Source organism: Magallana gigas, chromosome 2, assembly GCF_963853765.1.
Source record: "Magallana gigas chromosome 2, xbMagGiga1.1, whole genome shotgun sequence".
In the NCBI taxonomy this organism is placed as follows: domain Eukaryota; kingdom Metazoa; phylum Mollusca; class Bivalvia; order Ostreida; family Ostreidae; genus Magallana; species Magallana gigas.
In genome coordinates this window covers 12,614,210-12,632,157 of record NC_088854.1, presented here as the reverse complement: position 1 = coordinate 12,632,157, position 17,948 = coordinate 12,614,210, and positions in this window count along the sequence as shown.

Sequence of the window (17,948 nt, the reverse complement as noted above, 5' to 3'; positions counted from 1 at the left end):
AACTTATGCCCGATTTTGATAAAGAGCATACGGTGGGTCTGACCGGTGTCGTATAATTTAAGGTCCATCATGTAAAATGGTCCGGGGCGGACCATAAATGTTAACATTTAAGGTCCGCCTTTGCTCTAAAAGAGTCCGGTCCGTATAAGAAAAGGTCCGCCTAACATAAAAGGTCTATATTTTTTCATTTGTATTTTTTTTTCAAATTCGAGTATTTTGTTATAAAATAAGTGGTATTATTTTGTTATTCTTTAAAAGGAGTTCTCATCCAAGGCGAGTTTGTTAATTGTATAATTTTACATGTAGTTAAAACTCACATTAAAAAAACAGTTTAAACCTAGGGTTTTTTTTTATTTCAACATTAATTTTGCCAGTCGATCTTATATAAACAGGAAATGAAACTGATTGGTGTCACTAATTAAACAATGGCTTCACTCAGGTGTTATATACACAAACACCACCCTGCAGGCGTGAAGGGTTCACACCTTCATGTGTTTGACTGTTTGAAATGATCATGTAAAAAATGGACATTTTATATGTCCCTTTTTTGCACATCTTTCCAATATGATACACGCTTAAAAACGTGACACGTTACAAAATCATATATTTTTATCTCACCGAGACGAAGTCAGGGGGAGCTTATGCTATACCTTCGGCGTCGGCGTCGGTGTCGGCGTCCGGACCTGGTTAAAGTTTTTGTTGCAGGTCTTGTATCTAAGCTATTACTTGTCCTTTCTTCACCAAACTTGCATGGATGATGCATCTGGACCTACTTATGGACTTATAAGACTTGGATGCTGAATCTGAGTCCTACATTTCAGATGCTGGAGGAGGTTAAGGTTGTTGGACCAGGTTAAAGTTTTTGTTGCAGGTGCCCTTTGATAGCAATATCTAAGTTACTGCAGGTCGTACTTCACCAAACTTGCATGGATGGTGTGTCTTATGATACTGATGCACCCGACAGGCTTTAGTGCTGAATCTGAGCTATAGGTTTCGGATGCTGGAGGAGGTTAAGGTTTTTGGAGCAGGTTAAAGTTTTTGTTGCAGGTGCCCTTTGATAGCAATATCTAAGTTACTGCAGGTCTGTACTTCACCAAACTAGCATTGATGGTGTGTCTCATGTTACTGATGCACCAGGCAGACTTGGATGCTGAATCTGAGCTATAGGTTACAGATGCTAAAGGAGGTTAAGGTTTTTAGAGCTGGTTAAAGTTTTTGTTGCAGGTGCCCTCTGATGAATTTTATCTTAGTTACTACTTGTCCTAACTTCACCAGACTTGCATGGATGGTGCGTCTTATGATACTGATGCACCAGACAGGCTTGAATGCTGAATCTGAGCCATAGTTTTCGGATGCTGGAGGAGGTTAAGGTTTTTAGAGCTGGTTAAAGTTTTTGAAACAGGTGCCCTCTGATGATTATATCTTAGTTATTACTTGTCCTAACTACACCAGACTACATGGATGGTGCGTCTTATGATACTGATGCACCTGACGGGCTTGAATGCTGAGTCTGAGCCATAGGTTTCAGATGCTGGATATGGTTAAGTTTTTTGGAACAGGTCACATGTTTAATAGATAATAGTACTATTTTAAACTTGCATAGTTGATTGAAATGTATTATGAATGAATCACAGAGGAAGCTTCAGATGCAGAGCTTGATCTCCATTATCAAGGATGCTAAAAAATAAATCTTAGTTATTACAGGTCCTAACTTCACCAAACTTGAATGGATGGTGTGTCTTATGATACAGATGCACCTGACAGGCATGAATGTTGAATCTGAGCCATAGGTTGCGGATGCTGGAGCAGGTTAAGGTTTTAATTGCTAGTGCCCTCTGATGATGATATCTTAGTTATTACTGGTCTGAACTTCACCAAACTTGCATGGAGATGTGTCTCATGTATACTGATGCACCTGACAGGCTTGAATGCTGAATCTGAGCCATAGGTTTCGGATGCTGGATGAGGTTTAGTTTTTTGGAACAGGTCACATGTTTTATAGATGATAGCTTGCATAGTTGATTTAACTATATTAAAAATGAAACGCAGATGTTGCTTCAGATGCAGAGCCTGATCTCCATTATCAAGGATGCTAAAGAAATCTCCTACCTCACTCAAACCTGCTCGATAGATAGATGTGTTTGTTGATAAATGATATAACATGATTTCTATGATAGAGTATTGTATGGTTTAAAACAATATTGTTTAATATGATACAATACAATATCATATGTAATATTATAAAAAGTTATATGATACGATATGATATCGTATCATTTTTTTTATATTTTATGTTATGGTATTGTAACATGATATCGTTGTGTATAGTATAGTATATTATTATACAATATTGTATAATATTATATTGTATTATTAATTTATTATTTTATCACATGATACTATTACATAAGATATTGCAAAATATAATATTGTATCCTATGATACAATATTGTATATTCTATAATATTGTATCATACGATATTGTATAATATGATGTTAGTTTCTGTAATATAGAATTAAATCACATGAAATTGTATAATATGATACTGAAATATTATATAATATCCTATCATACGATATTGTATAATATGATATTGGTTTATAATTTGATATATTATCACATCACATGAAATGTATTGTATGATATTGTAAAATATATTATTGTATCATATGATACAATATGTATTATATAATGTTGTATTATATATTTTACTTTATCACACAATAGTGTATCATTTGATATGATACAATGTTGTATCAAATTATATTGAATCATATGATACAATATCATATTATGTGGCAAAAATGATACAGTATCATACAATATCATACTATATTATACAATACAAAATCATATTTTTCAATGTTATGATGTATTATGTAATATGATATTGTAATATTATACTATATTGTTTAATATATTATGATATTCTATTATGTGATCAAATACAATATCGTATAACACAATACAATGGCATATCATACGTTACGATATCATATCTCATCATTGTTTATTATGGTATTTTATTGTATTATATGATATATGTTGTAAATATGATAGGATGCAATATTTAATTTTATATTATTGTATTGATTAACATCTGAACATATGATTATCATACATTTTTTTAACATATGATATACGATATTGTGTCAAAACAGAATCAATGAATATCCAAGATAATAAAGAATGATTTTCATTTAATATGATAAAGGTGGTCTCATAAAGGTGAAGTCTCATAAGGGTGATGTCTCGTCTCGGTGAGCTTTGTAATCTGTGATTACCCATGTTTTACAATTAAGTTAAATACGATACCTGCAAGCGGTACGTATTATTGCTATTTTTTATTTGCACTAGGGCACATGTATAAGTTATGCTAATTATAATAAATTGTTCAATTCTTCGATCCTTTTTTCTATAATTATATTTTGGATCAGACTTTTGCCTTTGTTGATATCAAAGAAGTGGAGTATCCAAAGGAATTGATTTGTTCATAAGAAATTAAACACATGTAATATTAGCAAAAGAGCCACATTCCTTCGGCTGTCTTAGCATTTTGTATCCTAAAAGAATTTAAGGTGATTCAGTTTAAAAATTTCTTAAAAAGAAAATATTTGTGTGAAAAAGGCAAATGTTGACACCCCGGTAAAATTTTATTTTAGATTTCTGCCTGCTACGCCCACATAAATGTATAGCATTGATTTTTTTTCACAAGTATCATATAAACATTATCAAATGCATTTCTTTGCCCCTCCCCCAATTTAAAGAATAAAAAGGCCATTAGATGAAAATCAATACCGTCAGACAAATAGCCCACACATAGCTTAATATTTTAAGATTATTTCAATGAGACGGACAATCGTTTGCAATGGATTTTAGGCCTTTGTCGCATTTTTAAAAGTCGTCGGATAAAACTTACTTATAAATATGTTTTACTACAGTAACGTCTCTTACTAAATATTACATTAATTTTACGATCTTTTAGGGACACAGTGCATTTATATATACATGAACCGGGTCTTATTCCTTTAATTGAAATATCTTACAATGAAAATCAATTATTTAAATATTTATAAAGGATGTGTAACTACTCTGAATGAATAAAAAAAAACTTCCCTGAAGTCAATTTCATGTCCACTCCAACATTAAGAAGATCAAATGAAAAATATCACAACAAGAATCAAATGAATATTAAACTACATCCATGTATGACCAGTTCTTTTAACGAGGCGGACCTTTTCTTCAACTATAATATTGGGTCCTACCTCTAAAATAAAAGGTCATTGGGTAAAAATACTATGAATTTTATATACAATTTCACTTATAATTTCCTTATTTTCATTCCAGTTTTTTATACATACTCCCCAAAAAGTGGGGGGGGGGGGGGCAACTCCATGATAACTTTCACCAAATTCTGAATAACCTTGTAAAGTATACAGATAATAGTTTAAAATTACGAAATGAATTTTTGGCATAATTTAAGTAGATTGTCTATTCTCCTGTTCCAATTGCATATCTCTATGTTATATGTACATGAATACGAATGGGCTGTTAAGCCTACAGTGAATAAAGAAAGAATGAATAAACACTACATGTACCTGTAGTCAATCAAAACCTGCTTTTTGATAATAGGTACATGTGTCTTCTAATTAACTTCCTTTTGTTTTTTCACGCCCCTATAGTTACCACAGTTACGTTTGTTCACTATATTGTCAACGTATATCGCTTTTGTTCAGGTAATCCATATACATGTATGCGGCCTCTTTTCATTTATCATACACTAAATAAATGTTAAATCTACCTAGAGACGTATAAATTATTAGTATATGATCAAACGTTCCTAACCTACTGAAAATTAAACAAAGCACGAGCTAAAAAGACAATCTAAGTTGTGTAGAACACTACAGCGGAGACATTTTTTCTTTCACAGTTCAGGGGTGTATTCTGATTAGCACAGGTGTGAATGCCTGGGAGGCTTCTTTTACCCGTGTTCACCTGTCGTGAAACCCTCTGTTAATACATATACACCGGATGAGATTTAAAAACAAAGGGACTTAATAGTGTGTGCAAATTATTGTTAAAATACTCCTGGTTTTCTTTTTCTTTTTTCAGATTCTTATACAATTGGTCAAAATCTAACCCGCTATCAATATTAACTTTAATATTCCAAAAGTAATTTAATTAGTATTACGGTCATACATGTACGATACGCAAATGTCCGATTGGATTACATAAACAAAGACATCTTTAAGATACATGTACAGGAGCAAACAGAATAATTACTTTAAGAGAACTTTTAATAAGTGACTACGGGTAGGACCTTTTCTTATAGAAGAAAGCCGGACCCTAAATGTTAACATTAAAGGTCCGGCCGGACCATTTTACAGGGCGGACCTTAAATTATACGACACCGGTCAGCAGAGGATGCTCACTCCTCCATGGCACCTGATCCTACCTCTCATTTTTGTAGACGTCTGTGTTTGCTCTGCTCCTGTTTTGTATTTTTCCTTTGGACTTTTGATTTTGGGCACTGTTCGTTATCACCACATTTCACCATCTATCGTATATTATAAAACCGTGTTTTATGAAACGTATTCTTAATTTGAAAAACAGCCCCCTATTTTTATAGCATACATAAATACAGACCAAATTACGTTATATATTATTGTTATAAAAAAATACTTCAATATGAGGCAAAAATGCTTTTGTATTAGAAAAACACTATGTAAAATCTTATTCGAGTACTTTTTTAATGGTCATGGATAAGATGAAATAAACAATAGTTGGTGAACGTGTATGAAGAATATTTTTGACAAATGTGGTTTAGTATATACATGTGCCTGGTCCAACAAAATGTTGTTGATGTAAAAATGACTAGAGAATATTTTGAAATATTTTTTTAAAGGCTAGTTTACACAAAAGTGGAATTGTGAGGTATTGAATCTTCAAAAGGAGTTTAATAACGTGTTTTTTTTAAAGATAATTTTTGTTGTAAAGACCATTTCATGTTATTGTCACGAAAATTAAGAGACATATCTTTACGAATGTAGAACAACTAATCATCACCTGAGTGTGTGCAGTTTAAGTCAGCGACGAATATCATTCATCTTAGAATGCAATGGATTCATAGAATTAAGAAAAAAAGTTGTTAGATAGCATTCATTAAAGGAACCCAGATACATTAAGATTCTCGATCGATGTTTAATTTTTAACAAAATTCTGTGTAAATTCCAGCATCAGAAAATATACCATAATTCAGCATTATTAATATAAAAAAAGAAAAGAGAAAATGTCTGGGTTTGTTTTCAATGCTTTTTGTAGCTAAATCACAATTTCAAAAATTTGATGTTACTCTGAAAAATGAAAAATGACAATAACAAACGTTCAACCATCTCAAAAATCCATAAAACAAAATACAAATTCAAAGCAGAGGAACACGGACCTCTTAAAAGATAGAGGTAGGATCAGGTGCCTAGGAGGAGTAGCATCCACTGCTGACCGGTCACATCCGCCGTGAAACGTCCTACTATTACTGGCCCAGTTGCAGTACAAATATACGTTAGATAGAAAACAGATTAAAAGACTTTTAAAATCCAAAAACAAAAAAATGCAAAGGGAACCATCATGTTTCCTCGTATTTAGGCCACATTTTTTCTTTTCTAATTTGCGTCAAAAGCAAAATCAATAAAACAGAAATTATTAACAGCTTTATGGAGTGAGATGCATGCGTTTTTCAATTAATTTAAAACTTTATTTGTAAGGAGTGTTTTCAGTGGTATTTGCGTCATTCTTACGTCTTGACACGATTGTTATATTTCAAACATCCTCATTACAAGGATTGACTAAGTAAGCGTTAATTAGAACTAACCTCTTATACGATTTTATCGTTTATTTGATTGTTGTAGTATTTCTGACTTTTATTTTGTTTAATGATACTTATCTCTGAAAAGAAAATTGTATGTCATACGTACACAAGACTTAAAGTATGTCTGGTTTCTGTATAATTTGAGTTTCTATTTATTTTACGACTACTACCATTCACCAGCAATTCTTCTTACATCTTATTCAGAAAAATGCTGAAAAACTTTTGTCCTTTAACTGTGAAACTGTAAATTATACCGTAACAATTCGTTCAAGATTGGTGTATTTTTTCCTTTAAACCATACAATTTTTACAAAGTTACAGTATACATTGTATGAACAAAAACATTTATTGTGAAAAAAGGTGTTGGAAGTATGCTTTGTCCAAATAGTTCATACGATAAAATTTCCAGCACGTTTGTCGATTTTTCAAAAAGAGTCTAGATACATTATTTATTCCAATTAACATACTTTTTTAAAGCACATTTGATTGATTTAATAACAATGCAGTTAGGTCCATTCAAGAACCCTTTGAAAGTGCAATATTTAATTTCTTTTCATGAAACTACCATTTGAATATTTTATTTAAGTAAAAGATGCACAATGATCACCAGAAACACAAATTTGAAATTAGAATTTTCATCTTGTTCTAAGACTAAAAATCAAAACTAAAAATATCAATGAAAATTTGGTATAGCATTCTAATATGAACATAATATACAATATATCTAATGACAACCAATATTAGAAGTGTGACTATATATATATATATATATATATATATATATATATATATATATATATATATATATATATATATATATATATATATATAATTAACTTTGACCATTTTCAAAAATATTTTCTACTTCTGTTCATCTGAAAGAAATAATGAATTAATTAATATGGTAACCAGGACGCTCTCAACTTGAAAATTTCATGTCCCCAGGGGTAGAAGTTTAGGCTCCGGGGAGAGGCCAAAATGAGCATATTATGTTAATGCATTTAATCTTAATGTCTAGATTTGCTTCCTGTGTTGCTCTTTTCAACAGTGCTTATCTGTCATTATACCATCAAGGTCTAAACTATCGCCAGGCTTCGTCTTTCAAGATTGCCTTGACTAACAGCGTAGGAGAGAGTTTATGTTCAGCATAATTCTCCCTTTCTCCAAGATTAAAAAATGTTAATTCTGTTAAAACAATTTATTATTGAAAGATTTGATCGATTATAACCATAAATAATACAATATATATTTAAGGTTCAGATTAGCATGTATAATGTGTGTAAAAGCTGACGGGAACTAATTAATCTTTCTTCTCTTGACACTAAATCTTGCAGGGTTTTTTAACTTTGTAAGAAAGTTATGATTTATTTTATAGAATACCTACAATTAATTCAATGAAAAGTAAAAAAGAAGAAAAAAACATGAGGCTCATTGGCTACATCTCTCATCTGAGCAACAATAGGCAATATAAAATCAACTAAATGGAGTCATAATACAAAATATCTGGATAATGTAGTTTAATACATGTAGATCCTGTATAGATAAAAATCAACTTCCCCCTGGATATTCTTTCGTTATGATCAATTCCATTTTCTAACAGGATGATTATATAGTCATATTACATGTTGAGCATTGTAGTTCTTAAAAAGATCCTAAACAATTGTTTATATACCGGTATGAGATATAAAGCTTCATCAAACTCTAAACCCCTGTTTGGGGCCCCAAGAATAATCCTGCGGCGAAAGTATAAGCAAATCTAAAGTAACAATAATATGTTAAAATGCTTGCATATAAGTTAAACCATATATTATGACATTTAAGATTTTGTGAATAATTAAAATGTTCTCTCTTTTGTAAATCTGCTCCTTTAATTTGGCCTCACCCTACTCATTAAGATTTTGTTTAAACGAATTTTATTTACATTATCTGAGGATGCTTTCACCGAAGTTTCAGCTTTTCTAGGCAAATGGTTTTTTACAGCTTTTTTTTTCTATATATCGCTATGTAAAAGGTTGCCCCTCCCGTTGTAGCTCCACCCTACCCCTGTGGATTATGATTTGAACAAACTTGAGTCTACCCTACCTGAGATTACTTCCACACAAGTTTCAGCTTTCCTGGCATATTGATTGATGAGAAAAGATTAAAAAAAAAAAACTAAAAAATTAAGAGATTTCAATAATTCCTTATTATTAACCCTTGAAAAATGGCATTGTTCGTAATTTTCACAACTTCGAATTTCCTTTGCATAAGGGTGCCTTGTGCCAAGTTGGTTGAAATTGGCCCAGTTGTTCTGGAGACGATTTTGAAAATGTGAAAAATTTACGGAGAGACGGACGATAGACAAAATGCGATCAGAAAAGATCACTTGAGGTGAGCTAAAACAGAAAAATAGCAGGTAGATGGTTATACTTTCGCCAAGTCTTAAAAACGAATATACGTTTAGTTTATTTATTTGTTTATTTTCGTAATTTTTTTTTCTCAAAAAATTCACAACGTTTACATTTCCTTACCTGTGATGTGACGCAAGAAAATGAACATTTTGTTTTGATTTTGAGACTTTTCAGACTTCAAACGGATTACCCTTGAAGGTTTATCTTCATTCAATCAAGTGTTTGTTTCAGAGTTTGATTTGAAATCCACTTTCTTGTGTTAATTTCGTAGCAAATTGTATTTATGTTCAGAAATATGCATTCATGATTAAGATCTTTCTTCAAAACTACCCAAAATCTTATCTTTCTGTTTGAAATTACATAATTCAATATGTTACCCAATATATTTACCTAGCTATTTGTCTCAAAATCTTATGCGTCTCTTTCAATTCTATAGCCTAGCTTTAGTGTTTATTCTTCCTAATCATTTATAAGCTCTATGCATTTACACTATGTATAAGGCATAATAGTCACACAAAGGGACTACTAGTATATTGACCATCATCAAATGCAGGTATTGATTGTTTTAAAATGTGCTTATGGAAAAATCGACTTCAAGTTGGGATTTTTTTTTTCAACCGTGAAACCTTTATAGCATCATTCGACCTTGAACATGTTTGTGACAGTTTTTAATAATAGTTTGTTCACCCACACTTCGATGCACGAGGTGAGGTGTCAGCTTTGAATATCAATGACGCCTGACCGGAAAACGTTAGGGAATTCAGAAAGAAATTCCTGAACACAAGGGTTAAAAGTTCAACTCGTTATCACACTTTGACTATTTAATTAATCTAAACTAATAAATCACATCAATGTTTCTTTCAAATACGTCTGAAGACTTTTTTTTAAATAAGAAAGATACTGTTTCGATGATATGGTGCATGGGGATTAAGTCTTATTGATCTACGACTTGAACAAACCGCTTATATTTTTTATACATGACAAAATGTATATAGATTGTTAGTATTTATCTCAATAGTAATATCAGCTGCAATGTAAACTTTTAATATTTTCAATATTCATACATTGAAAACAATTAAACAGGCAAAATGCATATAAACAAATTGGAACAAATATCCCAAATATGATATAATATCCCGATTTGGGACATGATACCCAAAATGGGATATAAATTTGAAGTGCAAGAATAGAAATTTTTGATTTGATAATTTTTTAATTGAATCCGTATAACATGTATATCAAATACAACAGTTTGTGGTTAGCAAGTTTTCCTATAACCATTTAGTTTGTCAGTTTGAAGATTTTGGATATACTAAGGGTTCAATCTCCGTAATAGTACGGTTACAGAGTTGTTACATTTCATTTTTTCTAATGCGGATTTGCCACATTTTTAGCAAAATAAAAATTTTCTTTTTTCGCACTTCAAATTTATATGCCATTTGGGCGATTGGTCCAAACCTGATATATCAGTATGCTCTCTCCATGAACTTTTATTGTCTACGCATCTGGATGATGATAAAACATTCAATTTGTAATTCATTGACCTTGACATGCAGACCATATTCCATTAATAATTACACGTTTCCATGACCTGAGAAGCTTCAATCAAGACTGTCATACTAAGTAGTAAAATTGATGATTAATGTCGAAAAACCCTTTATTTTGTCAGATGCATGTCATATATTATGATTTTAATTAACCATTTTATATGGCTCTGCGTTTCTTTATCCTTCGAAAATATCAGAAGAATTAAAAGTTCAACTGTAATCAAAGAATTATTAATACCTGAATTATTTATATCCTTCTGTTAGTGTCATTAATATAAAAAAGAAACCAGTATGGTTAAATACCATTATTTTTTAAATCATCTATATTTATACTATACCTCTCTCAAACATTTTCAAAATGTTTCAGATGTCAGAGACTTGCGATTTCTTTTCTAACTATACTATATTTGTTTTGGCCTGATATGTTCACATTATCTTTGTCGTGTCTAAAGCACATAAGAAAACGTTCATAGTGAAATTATAACTCTGCAATGCAGTAAACTATGAGCATTTTGTAATTTGTGAGGAATTTTAAAATTCTGCGGTAAATATGTTACATGATTTGCATCTCAATAATAAAGCAGGTGGGTCTTTTAATAAAGCAGCAGGTGCGTGTTTGAATAAAATCGTCGTAATATTTGAATTCTTCTAATCCTTGAAAATCATGTAAATCATACTATGCTGCCGTACAGATTTATTGATGGCTTCATAGGTCATTCACATTTATTTATTAAACAGTGTGACTGGTCATTCATCAATTGTTTCCAAATGTAAATTATATGACATGAGTATGGTATGATAGAATCAAAAGAAAAAAGATGCAAATCAGTCTTTAATGTCCTTGTATTGGTTTAATGAAATATACACATTCAAATATGAATCATCAATCAGCCTTGAAACCAAAACACTGTTATGGTTAACAACATGCCTTGTTAACTCAAATCAAGGCCGAAAGACAATGAAAGACAAATTTTGAAAGATTCTTTAACGAGTTTAATGCACAAATCAACCCAGACTAGAACCTTTATTCTGCTTTGTATACATGCGCATTTATTTGCATGTAAATCGTCGAACCAAGTGGACATGTAACATTGTTGCAGCTCTGTTGATACATGTACTAGCGATAATAGATTACATTTGTATATCTGTCTTGTAATATCAGACATATATTGCTCTCTATGTATTTTTTGCTAACAAATCTTTCTGATAGCCACTGTAGTCGTCCACTGTGCAACAATACTTCTGTTTCAACTTGAAGGTAGATATTTGTCAACCCGTTATGTTAATTTCTATTTCATCAGCAGGAAACTAGAAATGGAAAAATATTTATTTTGCATTTATAAACATTTTATTATATTCACGGCACTTTGTCAAGTATATCGGTAATTATAATGCCCAAGACGTTTACAGAATGATATGAGAAAACCGGGTTTGAAGGGTCACTTACTTGACAAATAAATCATTGCATTTAGCAGAAGGGGACATGATAGAGATATCGCCTCTTTTGTGTTTTACTTTTGATCATAAATTTTATGCAAATTTTTCCTTCTTTAAAACATAGTTTTAATTTAGTCTGTGCTGCAAAGATGAATGAGACGACCTTTGTAGGCAGACGTCTTCTTAAAAATACAAGGTCATTTTCGAATAGAAATGATGATAGTTAATTATTGGTTAATAATTGATCAAATAATGATATAAAAAAAATTAACATTCTATTATTCATTTAATGATTCATACAGTTCAGTATATATTAAAAGCGTCGCTTATTTATATTCTGGTGTGCGCAATTCACTTTGTGAAGTTTAATGAACTTCTCGCTCTTGTAATACTAATCTAGCACAACTAGTGCATGAACACAAAAATGTAGTTTATCTCAAGAAGTCATTACTTACCAACTGATATAGATATAGGATAAAGTTCAAGACATAATAACATTTGGTTCCATTAATAGTTTCAAAAACAGTATATTGTATGGCTAAACTAATTTAGCCAATGATATCATATACAAGTTTGAATATGTTATTTTCAAAGAAGTTCTTCTCTTGTAGACCGGAAAGTGGACGTTTAATTGGGCGTTTTGCCTTATGGAACAAACATGTTTGCTTTGCAAGTTGTTTTGTTGGGTTTTTTTTTACAGGTATATGTACCAAAATTATTGGTGTATGCACAAGTACGTTAATATATTCGAAATTTTAACAATCTTTGATTTGTTTTTTTTTTCGATTTTTCTTTGTTCTTCTACATACATCTGTATTATTAGTTATCCAGGTCTAATCAAGGGTGTACGGGGATTTACCCCGGGTTGTATTCCATACACTCTGAGGCCGCATGTGCACTTGTACAGTTAACAAGAGTTGCATTGTGACGTCACATTTTATTTACAACCGGCTCATGTCGGGTGTACGGAAATTTACACTCGGCTTGTTAGCTAATCAAATCTCATGTTGCAAGCTACATAGGAAATAAAGAACATATTTACTTCGGTCAAAATGAAAGTTTTCTTCCTACAGCTTAATTAGTGTAATTTCCTGTGCCTGCAATCTGTTAATGACGTTGGAGATATTAACGCCCACTACAAAATATAAAGTACCTGGGCCATCATTTTTCAATTAATGTCGACTTCTTCACACATAGACTGCGTGTGTAAATCTCCCATGTTTATTAATTGTATATACATTGTAACATGCCCCTTGAATTAAAAGAAAGTTTAAAGAATCTCGCATAATGAGTGACACTGCTGTTTTAATTATATTTGATTTGTTTCGATTTCATTCATAAACCGTTATTTTCTGTAAGCATTTCCTTATATTATGTTCGATTCATCCATTTAATTATCTATGACATGCAGTGGTGATTACATACAGACTGGCCTTGCGTGATGGGCGAAATAAATATCGCCCATCATTAGTCATTTGTGTCCACTTTTCAAAATAACATGAATTGTCAAACCATAAACGTGCAGGTCCTATTACAACGGACTTTTTTCTAAAATAAAAGAATCTAGAAATTATTTCTTCATCCATTATTACTGCTTTTAGCGATATCGCAAAACTTTATTAACAACCAAATAACTGTTTTGTTGCGATATCTGTGTAAATCGTAGAACTGGCCAATACATGTATCTTGATGATAAGCAGTTATCGTTCTACAAAGATTTTCTTCAAAATATTCAGTATCATTGAAACAAAAACAAAAATTGAAATCTGTCAATAACAGTATGATGAGCATGTGTCATTCTGACAATCTTTGAGTAGACTGCATTAGTTTTGCAAATGTTGCCATAGAACAGAGAGAGCTAGTACTAATATAGCCACCGGACATCAAGCCGTGTACAAGTCTTAGTACCTCCTCCTAGTGGAGGCGATGCATATTAAAATAAATTTCGCATGAAGAAAGGTTTTTGGTTTTAAGAAACATTTTAGAGGGGAAATGGATTCACCACACCATGCAATTAAACATGGATTGCATTGAATAATGCAATATTTTGCATTACAGTTTCGAACAAATATAAACTTACTTTTGTAAAACACATTGTCGGAATTTTCCCACTTTTATTTATTTTTCCACCAGATTAAAGAGATTTTTATTTTGTTTAAGGGATGTCTTTTCTTCGACAAAAGCTGGTTTTATAAGTTTACGAGGTAAAATTTTTAAATATTGTTTAATCTATAATTTTTCTGACCTCGGTATTTAATTTCTTTGAACAGTTCTGAAACTGTATAAGTACAATCCATCACCATAAACACCTTTTTACCAAAAATACATATTTTGGCTAATCTTTATTCGTCGCGACGCGTTGATTAGAGCAAAGACATGTGTACTTTGCAAAGCAATGTGTCTAAATTCAAAAGATTATCAATCTTTAATCAAATGTTTAACCTTTTTGATCACGGGTAATGACCGATCATGCTATTTTTGTTCTCAGCTGTTAATCATCTTTGAACAACAAGCCCGGCACAAGACATTTTTAATCCATAATACCGTAAAACATGCCAAAACCTGATTTATTCCTAGAAACCGTCAATAAAATTTGTGTAATTGAGAATCAAATACTATTTTTGCCTGAAATAAACTTTTATTTACAATGTCGAGTGCACTTTTTGTAGGATTTCTCATTAAGCATTGCGTTGAAAAAAACGTACAAGAATTCTAGTCTGCAAAAGGGTAAATTTCCGTAAAATGATTACATGAGTACTTTTAAATCATTTTATTTGTAACTGTGTCCATAAAAAATTTACATCGGATAAATTTACAAAGTTATTTTCACCATATCTGGCATGAACCATTTTTTAACTCTAAGTATTCGACGTAATATTTACAGACAATGTAAAACCTTTAAGGGACACACAAGGGACACACAATGAAAATTAATCTCAAGAATGCCCGACCGTGAAGTTGAGCATGCGTATTTCAGAAATACGCGTAGTTTATAATAGTGCAAGCTACCCTTAAATAAAAGAATTCAGAGAGATTACACAGAAAGCTGACAATTTATCATTCAATTATTATCAGAAACACACAGAATAATCACGATTTAAAAAGAAAACCAATGATTTAATTTTCTGTTGGTCATAATAGTAAACCTGTATATTTAGATTCAGGTTTGTTTTTACCTCTATCTCTGACAGACTTATAATAGACACATTCTATAACAATGGGGACTAGTGCTGTACATAAATATACTAGGACCATTTTTTTTCTAAGTGAAGTGAAGGCGACGACTTGTATAAATGATATTGTAACCAAGTTAACTGATGTCATGAATCATATGGATAAGAAGAGGGTAAAACAGGAGATCGAGTGAAATAGGACGACATTCATTTGATTTGTTTAGAAGCCATAATGTCTAAAATCATTGTGTATGGCTGAACATTAGAATTGCTACACCATTATCGACTTGACTGTTACAAAGGGTAAAACTATGGAGGTACTTTTTTCTAAAGAAGTACTGCGGTTCCCTAAATTAATGTGTTACAGATAAAATGGATAAAACAAAGTTACAGATTTCGATGCAATTTTTTTTTTACATGCAACGTTGTACAAAAGGCATTGTAGACTTTATCTGGAAAGTTTGTACTGACTTCCATACGACCATGGAATAAATTTGAAAACGAATACACAGAAAAATGTGGCAGACTTTTCAAAATTGGAATCCTCATTGTTGTGAAAAACGACCTCCTTGAATCAACATTTAATTTGATGTGAACGTTAAGAGTCAGAACATATCTTGAAAATTGGCATTTCCGTTTTTCTTTCAAAGAGGCATATTTTTTTAAATTAACTTTAGGAAGAAAACATAAATGCGCTTGAAATTTAAGAACGCCTTATACATTTTATTTCAAATAATTAGTTGAGTGGTCTCCAGTTAGAAGGTTCCGAATTTCGGAACAGTTGTAATTCTATAAAATATTTCTCTTAACCGCAAGGTAAGGTAATGTATGTTGATAATTTTGGAAATACCAAAATGAAGTTTTTTGCACGTGTGCTTAATTTTTTTCAACATTACTTACTGTTTGAATCCCATGTTATAAACTTGAATACTTATTATAAACATTCAATACATTTTAATACAATCTACGCATCAAGATACAAGTATAGTATAGGTTATTAAAACAAACATACATTTGCATAAAAAGTATGAAACGGGTATAAAGCAAAAGGTCGATGAAAATGCCGGGGTTGGTGGGTGGTTATATATAATATATATAAAAACTAAGAAAAAACCTTATTAATGTTGCCCAACTTTGATCTTTGGTGCTGCTGTTTACCCAATACATATACCTGAATATAAATTATTCCATTGCGTCCATTGCATTGAATTAAAACAAAAGAAACGCCTTCTTTTCTCTTCATATTATGAAGCGGATTTATGAAGAACACAATTTTGACAAAGCGTATAAAACCGTTTATTTTGGACATGAATACTGTTTTATACATTTTTGAATGCTGTATTGCAACCAATACTTATCAAAGTAAGTTGCAATACAATAACTATACAATATCATAAATAATGCGATACAGCCCTTATTGTCTCTTTAATAAAGACCAAGCACTCCCTCTATCAGCCAGACTCAACGCAAAATTTCATGCAATAAATAAAGCTAAGAATTAGATTTTTATGTACAAGTGCTAATAAAAAGGACTTCTGACATGTTAAAGGAATAAATTATAGGTTAAAATGCCTTCGTCATTGTTCAAACTATTAAATAGTTTTTGTCGATTTTTAATATATTTTAAAAGAATTTTAGAATAAACTTTTAGACATATTTTATGGTGCTACAGTCACTTCTTTAATGACTGTTTACCTAATCTTAGTTATTATTTATTTAAACATATTTAGGTATTTTTTCTCCCAAATGGTTACTAAGGCCTGTTTTCGGAAACGTTACAATGGAAATTAAATAATTTTGAAACACCCCTACAAGATCTGCACAAGGGGTTAATTTTAAAACCTCTTAGAAAGAAGAACTTTGTATTGAGTTACAAAAAATGATCAATTTTTAAAGTAAATCGGGGTATATATATATATATATATATATATATATATATATATATATATATATATATATATATATATATATATAAGATTGAATGCCAGTGTAAAACTGATAGAATTATGTTTGTTAATTTAAGGTCGATCTGATCGGTGATCTATTGAACCTGCCTCCATAACAAGTATTTATAGATTTTATATTTATGTTTGTAATTGTTTCTATATTTCAATTATGGTTCGAGCGACCCGATGAATATAATAACACTTGTTAATGTAGGAATTTTTCCTTGCGGTTTCTAAAGATCAGTTTAAGAGTGTTGAGCTTTCTTTAGAATACAACTGAAGAAAGACAACCCCTGAACTGATATTATAGCAGCCAAAAACAACGCTCATATTCTGTGGTGTTTGGTGTATTTTAGTTTACTCAAACGGAGGGTTAAAGGAGTTTTTTTTTGTCTTTAATACTCTTTACGGTTAGCTCAGAAGATTCAGCCAAAGTGTTTGAAGTCAGAAGGCAGTAGAACGGACGAACATTTGCAAAACATTTCGAACATCCTATTGAACTGGTGTAACTGTATGCGAAAATACAGATGTAATTCCGTTTTGATACTATAGTAATCAATTGTCAGGATATAAACGTCCCGACATTTATA